Source organism: Saccoglossus kowalevskii, chromosome 15, assembly GCF_978046115.1.
Source record: "Saccoglossus kowalevskii chromosome 15, keSacKowa6.1, whole genome shotgun sequence".
NCBI classification, from domain to species: Eukaryota; Metazoa; Hemichordata; class Enteropneusta; family Harrimaniidae; genus Saccoglossus; species Saccoglossus kowalevskii.
In genome coordinates, this window is record NC_140655.1 from 14588628 (window position 1) to 14597419 (window position 8792).

At 34.5% G+C, this 8792-nt stretch overlaps 2 long non-coding RNA genes across 2 annotated transcripts; both read right to left on the reverse strand.

Annotated features, from left to right (window-relative positions):
• Nucleotides 1-4185: 4185 nt before the first annotated feature.
• Nucleotides 4186-5120, reverse strand: LOC146733978 (uncharacterized). Its single transcript, XR_014931678.1, has 2 exons — nucleotides 5050-5120; nucleotides 4186-4379 (listed from the first exon to the last, which is right to left on the reverse strand). It is a non-coding gene; the product is annotated as an uncharacterized LOC146733978 (long non-coding RNA).
• Nucleotides 5121-7411: 2291 nt separating this feature from the next.
• LOC146733979 (uncharacterized) lies at nucleotides 7412-8500 on the reverse strand. The gene is made up of 2 exons (XR_014931679.1): nucleotides 8437-8500; nucleotides 7412-7496 (listed from the first exon to the last, which is right to left on the reverse strand). It is a non-coding gene; the product is annotated as an uncharacterized LOC146733979 (long non-coding RNA).
• Nucleotides 8501-8792: the final 292 nt, after the last annotated feature.

Below are 8792 nucleotides of genomic sequence, written 5' to 3' on the forward strand. Positions count from 1 at the left end.
TTTGTGATGTTACAGTAATTGACAGCCTCGCGCAATAGATTGATTGTTTCGTCAATATACTGGGATACTGCAGTCTTATTCAGGATTAATGATTTAACCAATAACTGAACGCAAAATAAGTGTGTTCGTGAAGATCTAAATAATCATTACACAGGAAGCTAACCACAAGTTTTTAAGACAAGTGATTTCCCCATTTTTATTTCGTTTTGTAAAGCGGTGTATAACAGTTTTGCGTGATATCACGTATCTCTCAAGGATAGTCAATGTGACTGCCACTTTTCCGCCTAATGTGAGCTATATATGTGTTTTATTTTTTGTTCCGTTTCTCAAGTTTGACAAAAAAATGAATTGGGAACATTCCACTCATTTAAATATTTGTGACGGGCTTGAATAGCAGTTCCTCCGTTTTCGTGCTGTTTGAGGCGTGAAAGAGTAGCGTTTTTCCTGATAAATACAAGGCTACATTTTATTGATTAAGGCTCGCTTGTTGTCTTTATTCACTTGTTTAAAATGGCATTAAATTACACTATTCCTTGGACAACACTTTGATATCATGTTTACAAATGTTCCATCATGTTTGCAAATTTTTGAGAGCATCACGTTGGGTTTGCCACTGGGACCATAATTCAGTAATGATATTTACATATTCCGCGTCTTGAAGAACATTAATATTCAAACACCATACTGGTCAGTTTGATGCGCGCTAGAAAGTTGTCTTGAATTGATAGCTTATTTGAATAGCGTTCAAACGATTGTGCATGTGTTTATAGATGTAAAATCCCTTAAGGCATATGAGAGTGCTATCACGCCCCTGTTGTGAAAGGGTCGTCGTGGTGAGGGGACTCTGGCTAGCGTGTAGACGACTCATACACGTTGCAATACATTAATTCACTACAGAGAGTGCAGCTTTATTCATCTAAACCTTCAGTTGAGGTAACGCCCTGTTGCCCCTTCTCTTCTTATTCTCTCTCTATTTATTCTCTCATCTTGTCTAACAAAATCTTAAAAAATCTGCCATAAAACTCTAAGGCGTGACAAAGTAAACATTCCATCAGCCAATCGCAGTAGTCAGTGGCACGATCACGTGATTACCAGGGATGTGTCTCACGGTTAAAGCCTTGCGAAGTTGCCAATATTAAATACAATTTGTAAACAAACTATAACATTCCTGTAGTATGTGTTTAAAATGCCTACCCTAAACATGCAAGTTGTTGATTTCAAACAATACTGAACGGCGTGTGAACCAAATGTGCGTACGTGGTGTCATTACGATAATCCGCACCCATGTGAAGTTTGTGTTTTTTGCCATGTTGATGTCGCCATGGATCAATCAATTTAAACATTTCAATTACAAAGCTTAGAGCATGGGACGTGTGCATGTCTGGCTCTCTATCGCCATTACGATCAATGCCAGGTGCAAGTGTCCAATTAAAATCACCACCAATAACAGGATCATCATTAATTTTGTTGAGATGGCGTTTTAGTTGCTGTAAACATTGGGCACACTCGTGTCTGCCGATGGCACAATACACATTAAAGAGTTAATTTAAACATGTACATGCAGCACATGACCAGACTTGTCAGTGACTGATATAGTATTTGATGGAGGGGTATGTACCATATCTTCAATATTTTAGTATTAATGTTTTCGATGTTAGCCTTGACTTTCACCCAGTACATTTAGTTTTTCCCGACAATTTAGTACGTGCACATTTATTTTATAGTTGGCATTTCTTCTCTATCACTCTTTCTTCACTCATTTTAAACCTTCTCCTCTTGGTTTTTTGTGTTTTCAGTTTCCATTTATTAAATATTACTGTTCTATGTTCCTATATGTAAAGCATATTCCCCTAACATTTTTATGCGTGTGTAAATGTTAATTAGATTACTTGGATTCAGTAGAACTTTGCAACCTTTTGGTTCTTCCACTCAGTTTTTACCCCACGATGGGGTGATATGATCGCTCCCCTTTCAATTGTATGCATCTAAGTTCCGCGTACATCACATTTTCATAGTTGCCATTTTGTATTAGTGTATCAAAAAATGCGCTTCGAGATCATCAATATTCATGATATCTGGCTTTCGCAGATGGATATCCACCTACCTCGACCACTATTGTTCACAGCATTATTTGTTGGCGGCTATATTCAGCTTTTGGAAATTACAGGCAAATTCGTTTCACTCTGATTTCGAGGATGGGACGGCCATTCTTTCATTTCTTTCTGATACTTTACGTAGGGTATGTGTGTTGGTGTTATATAACTGTTTCAGATCAATTTATTCACTAAAAATCATTCTATCCACCTACATCATTTGATGATCTCCTTTAAAGTTGTATCGTCTCATACCGCCATCATGTGTTTGATTTTAGCTAATGGGCCTGTTTATCCGCATATTCTCTCTAACGCCGTGTTTGAGGGCGTACGTTTATTAGAGTACTACTGTATGAATTTTTGTTTACTGCCAAGTACCGGTGATCTATGGATTTGGTTAACTTTTAACTTTTACAAAACTGAGAAATTTGAAAATAGAAAGTCTGGAGGTAAAGAAACAACTGACACTGATTTATTTACTTTGAATATAAACATTACTCTACTGGTCATCATTCTATCATACTTCACGATAAAAAAATGATTTTAAAATCATAAACCTCCCACACCTTGACAGCAATATTCCTATTTCTCCAGCCTATTGTGTGTACATTCTACAGTTGAAATGTTAAGTGGAGCCTGCAGCTCATGTGTACCCTTTCTGCAATGTCGTCGCATTAATTTATTACAATACTGTTTCTGTACTGTAACTCAAAAAGTTGGATGGCAGATACAACGATATTGTGGGAAAATACCTTTGCCACAAATGATTGTTGATGTTTGAAAAAAAATGTCTGGGTGGGAAGTGATACAATAAACTGCTGTTGGTTTACCTATTTCGAAACAAGGTTATATATGTAAATGGTTTCGTTAATTTAATTGTAATCATATTGATAGAGAATCACGTACGTGTTGCTTTCGCTTTTTTGTGTCGAGCAGTGAATCGTCAACAGCAATCGTGTTATAGGCGTATAGCCTACCTAATGGTAAATGCATATTTGTTCACGTTTGGACGCAGTCAAAAAACTTATAGACTTATAGAACGACCTTTGTGTGTGCGGCCGGACTTGTGTCTTAGACATGCCTAGACCGATTACATTCAAACTTCACACGTACATCGTACATAATATTATACATGTGCACACCAATTTGTTTCACGATCTGATTCAAGATGGCCGACTGCCGGTCATTTTTGTGATACAAAATACTCAAAATCAAGCATTTCTGACATTCCACAACCAGATCTCTGCTGTCTACAGTTCAACCTTGTACATACATTAAACATTATTGAACCCTGGTGCATGGCTTGTTTTCATAAATATACTGCAGTAAGCCTCTGCAAAACTTGCCTTTGAGAGACACGGCGTAGAAACTGTGTGATCAATCAATGGCTTATAATTATTGGTGGGTAATATATAACGTACGCCTAAGTATTTAGTAGAACTGTAAGCAATTTTATAAGGAGAGCGAGGAATTTTAAAGCTGGAAGTGTTCTCTGACTAGTAATCAAGTAGTTTACATGATACCTTCCCAGTGTAAGTGTAGTTTGTGTTTTGTACACACTACGTCATATTTGTAACACAGTTGTCAACGAACGGTTTTGTGGTGCATATTGTAGTGTCGGTATGTGGCGGGTGCCGCAACAGAGCAGGATGCGCTCGTCAACTCTTGATTGATGAATCTCCCTGAATTGGCTATGTTGTACCGTTTTCTTTCGCAATCGTAAAGTTGCCTGTGGATTCTGATGTTGTCGGAGTTTGCTTATCGACGTTTAATTATTGGCATCCCATTTTTTCATACAGAACAATAAAGACAACAAATTTGCTTAATCCCACAGCTCGGTCTTGATATTCAGAATACTATGACTTTTAGCAAGTTTATTTTAAGTGTCGCATTTGTCGCACCGCATCGTTGTGGGTCATATAAGAAGCATCAATTATGTGTCAACATAATTCGAACGCATAATAGACTGTAGGTCTTTAATACTGTGGTACAATACTGCACTACAATTGCTCCTTTGTGAAGTTTCAAACAATTAGAATTATCAAACACCGAAAATGCATGCCATCACACTATCACGATAAAAGACTCAATATTTATGCTTTAGATTATTTATTGTCCTGCAATTCAACAAGTTTTATAGCATGCAATAACAATAATAATAAACTAAATTTCCATTAGACATGCAACTAAACTACACGTACGATTTATTTACGAGGCATGCGATTGCAGTAATATAATTCGCGGAGTGATTTCATGAATGAGGTACCCTTCATTTCCGTCGATTTCCTGCAATAAGAGAATTAATAATTAAGACTTTGATTTAAAGATGTGTTTACCATCCACGAAACAGTTGCGATGAAGACATGCAACAATACTCGTTAGATAGAAAATGAAAAAAAAAGTGATTTTCAGTTTACGTACAAAAACAAATGGTTCAAAACTTAATGAATAATTGTATTGCTTCATAAAACGACAAATCGGATGTTTGCTACAATATCAGGCCATTATGCATCCAATAGAGTTATATTTTAGTTATATAATATATAATTATCTACTTTCAGTATCAAACAAGAATATATATTTTTTTTCAAATTGCATTAAACAAATTACAGCAATACAATATTAGACTACAATTAATCAAAAGTAAAATAGTGTCTATCTCGAAGATGTCATTATCATTATCATTATGCTCAATTGTTTCATGTGCATATTTTTTTTTCCACTATACATGCTATATGTCCGAGGAAACTATTTAGCTGCCAGATAGTGGCGCCCCAATGATGGCTGGTAGCTCTACAGTTAAAAATATTCATTTAACAAGATGCCCAGCTGAAATACATTATACAGTCAATATCAAGAATTTTAGTTAATTTTACAACAAATGTGGGCGCGAGAAAAGAGAAGATGTATTTAGACCTCACATCAAAATTAATTATTTAGTTTGCATGATACGTACCGCTTAAGCAGAACACAAATACTTTTGAGCAAAGTTGCATGTAGTGTCGTCTAATTTCCATGTATTGTTATAATACCTGTATATAAGGACAGAAGAGATTTTTTAATTTGATGAAATTGTTTGCATTTGTAAGCACGATGCTAATAAATTTGCAACTGAAGGTAAAATGCAATTGTGTCAAAATGTGTTTATAATTATGAGGAGATTTTTGTTCAAATCCAATGAAATTATTGATATAACAATCATATTGATATAACAAATATCATTTTTTCACGATATGTCACCAGGCTTAGTTTTAAAATATTTTTGTCGTAGAATACATTTGTAAGTTATACTAAAAATGCTATTTTAATACCATTTTGTCAATCAAATTTTCTTTTTATCCTAAAATGTCACAAATGTAAACATAATGACAATAGTTTATTTTTTATTTTTGAGGAACGTCTTACTTTAAAACTGTGCTAAAACATGTAATTAGACTTTCTGTATTTCCCATAGTACACTATCAACAATAACAAAAACAACATAATACATAGTATATATTATATGCACTCACCGCAAATGGAGACAGGAGCCACTTCCATTGGGCTCATTTGGTTGAAACAATTCTGAATTAACCGATATTGTTGAACCACCAGTGAAGGTAATGGTATTGCCTGATATGCTCCCATCCACCCAGAAATTTCTATTCTCTCCATTTGTTTTAATTACGATCTGTCCACGTTCTAAATCGTTCTGGTCAACAACTTGGAATAGAGATCCAGAATCACACTGAGCATTAACCGGAAGCGCTGTACTAGAACTAGGACGCGGTAAATCTGTTGAATATACGACCATTACAACATTATTAATAAGACATCACTCATACATGGAATATTTTCAGAACACGTGAATGTGTTGCCGTGTAAATGTAAATGTAGAACTTGAGTATTCCTTGACCTTGTGTAAACATTTTGCGGAAAACTATAATACATATATATATATATATATATATACATAACGATCACTGTACCTGCACATAGATACTTCTTCTGATTGTAGTCGCACATCGTATCATCCAATTTCCAGTCATTGTTGTACCACCTGTAAATATGATTGTATTTGATCGCTTTATAACGGCAATATGTACTCAAAATGACCTTCGTACTACATGACAAGTTGTTCATATAGCTATTTTATGTTAATTAAATTACTCTGCAATGTATATCGTCATTCTGACGGTGTTTAAATAAACATCAAACTGTTTTAACATACAAAGCAAATACGGAATAAAATGTAATAATGAAAACAGGCCTTGTATTTTGTACTCACCACAATTGGAGACATTGCCCACTTCCATTTGGTTCATTACTGTGAAACAAAGACGAATCTACTGACATTGTTGAACCATCACTGAATGTAATTGTACTGCCTGAAATCGTGCCATCAACCCAGAAGCTTCTATTTTCTCCATTCTGTTGTAGTGCATGTCTTGCCCAATTCAAACTAGCTTGACTATTAACTTTATATGGAGATTTACATTGATTATCAAACGGAAACACTGCTTCTGTGCTTGCTTTTGGCAGAGCTGAAAAATTTGTTATCAACAACAATTTTATAACGTAATACATTGATACAAAACGAGCTCGAATAGCTAAAAAAAACAGTGAAAAAACTAAATTATAACTGGGTATCACCAGAAACTAAAAAAACACAACTGTATTAATTAATGGAATAAAAAAATAAAAAATACATACATACCTGGGCAGTCATAAATTATATTGGCTAAAAAAATATCAGCGTTACTCAAATAATCACGCTCGCCCATTTTGTCTTGGTCAGCTGGGTTATTCGCTGTTATTGTATCCTGGCCATTCGTGCTGAAATACTGAATTTATTTTGACTTGTAAATATCACACAGTGCATGTATCAGGGGATATTTAGTGTGTAACTGCACGGTAGCCCTTTGAACGCCATATTTATTGTCAGAAAAATATGTTATATTTAATTGACAATTTTAAACAAAATGGACATAATTTTATATGAGCTACAAGTCTTCATCATATGTTTGGAAATATTATAAAAAAAGTATGTAGGTTTGAAATTTGTGAATGGTGACTGAAGTTGACTTTAGTACTCGGTGTGCTGATGTGTTGATATACAAGCTTCAAACGTAAAGATATATTGCATAAGACCTAACATATTTTGAGTGATCACATATGGCGAATACAGTTAATGTTTCAATATTTACAATATAGTCCTACCTTAGCACCATAATGCATAAGCGATCCAATGTCGTATGGCACGTTGTACATATTAACATCCGCAGAGGTATATTTGTTGAAATTGTAACCCATATCCGACTCGATGTTTTCCCAGTGAATTGTAACGTAATCATCTCGGTCCGTGCGACTTTGTTCATGCCAGAATCCTATTGCATGACCAATTTCGTGAGCAATAGTTCCCCTCTGTTTCATGAAGCAACATAAAACACTAGTTAAGATCCGTGAACAATAACATAATTAGATTAAAATTACTTTATATGGACACTTGTTAGTATCTGTATAATCAATTACTGATATGTGAACGATAATTGGTGAATGTGGTGTGACTTGAGAATATATTGCATTATATATATTTTTCAAATATAATTGTGCGACCCTTATTATGTATGTATTGCTTTGTTTTTGTTTCGTGGGAATTAGTCCTAAATCATGGACAACAGCGTTAAATAACTTAATGAAATATGAAATAAATAAAAAAATACGGAATGTTTTTTGTCATAGTGAACTTGTGTAACGTAAATTCTTATATAAAAAGAATATTGGCAAACGATGGCAGCAATAATAATAGTAAACCACAATGCTTAGCTCATTTAGTAGAGAGATTATGCATTTTCACTACTCGTTGGTCTTAAAATCCTTTGAATCACGGGTGTTACTGCTCAAAACAATCCCATTTTAAATAGGAAAATAAATTACTAAGCAATTGCATTATGTAGTTTCAGAAAAAACTTAAAACTCATAGCATATCGGTCCTTTAATCACAATACACTACCGATTAGAAACATGATCGGTGGGAAAATTTGAATTTCATTGGGAATACCTTATAAGGTAGAGGTTACGTGCTATCGGGAACGTATTGTATTATACAAATATAAATACCTCTTGTAATTTAAAAATGCTGTTTTTAATAATTAACTATAATAATAGGATTATTTAACTTGATTTAACCAATGTGAAACTTTGTACATAGAAATGTGTTGTCTGTTATGCCCGATTCAGCATTTCCCATTTCTATGTGAATATTGACTATTCCTTGAAATATTAATATTATTGAACTGATATAATACAACACTTATCACAAGTGTACCAAAAACAAGAATACTTAAATACAAACGTCACTCACATGTGCACAACCATATCCGATAGAAATATCTTGAACACCCCAACCAGTGAGACCAACGTAAGACCAGCATCTATGAAGGTAACATATACAGAAATGTATCACTAATAATATAAACCTTCACACAACAACGCCAGCTACGGTAACGGTACAGACGTTAACTAATATGCTCAAAGACTGTTACTAATTGAGTGTTTAAAATTGTTAGTAACCTTACCCTTTTTCTTTTTTAAAGTTAATTCTATCAGAATGCCCCGCGCCCGAGTTATACGGTGGGAATCTAATACAAGTGTTGCTCTCCCAGTAGGTCATCGCTTGTTTTATTACGACAGCATCAGACTGACCTGCAATAATATAGA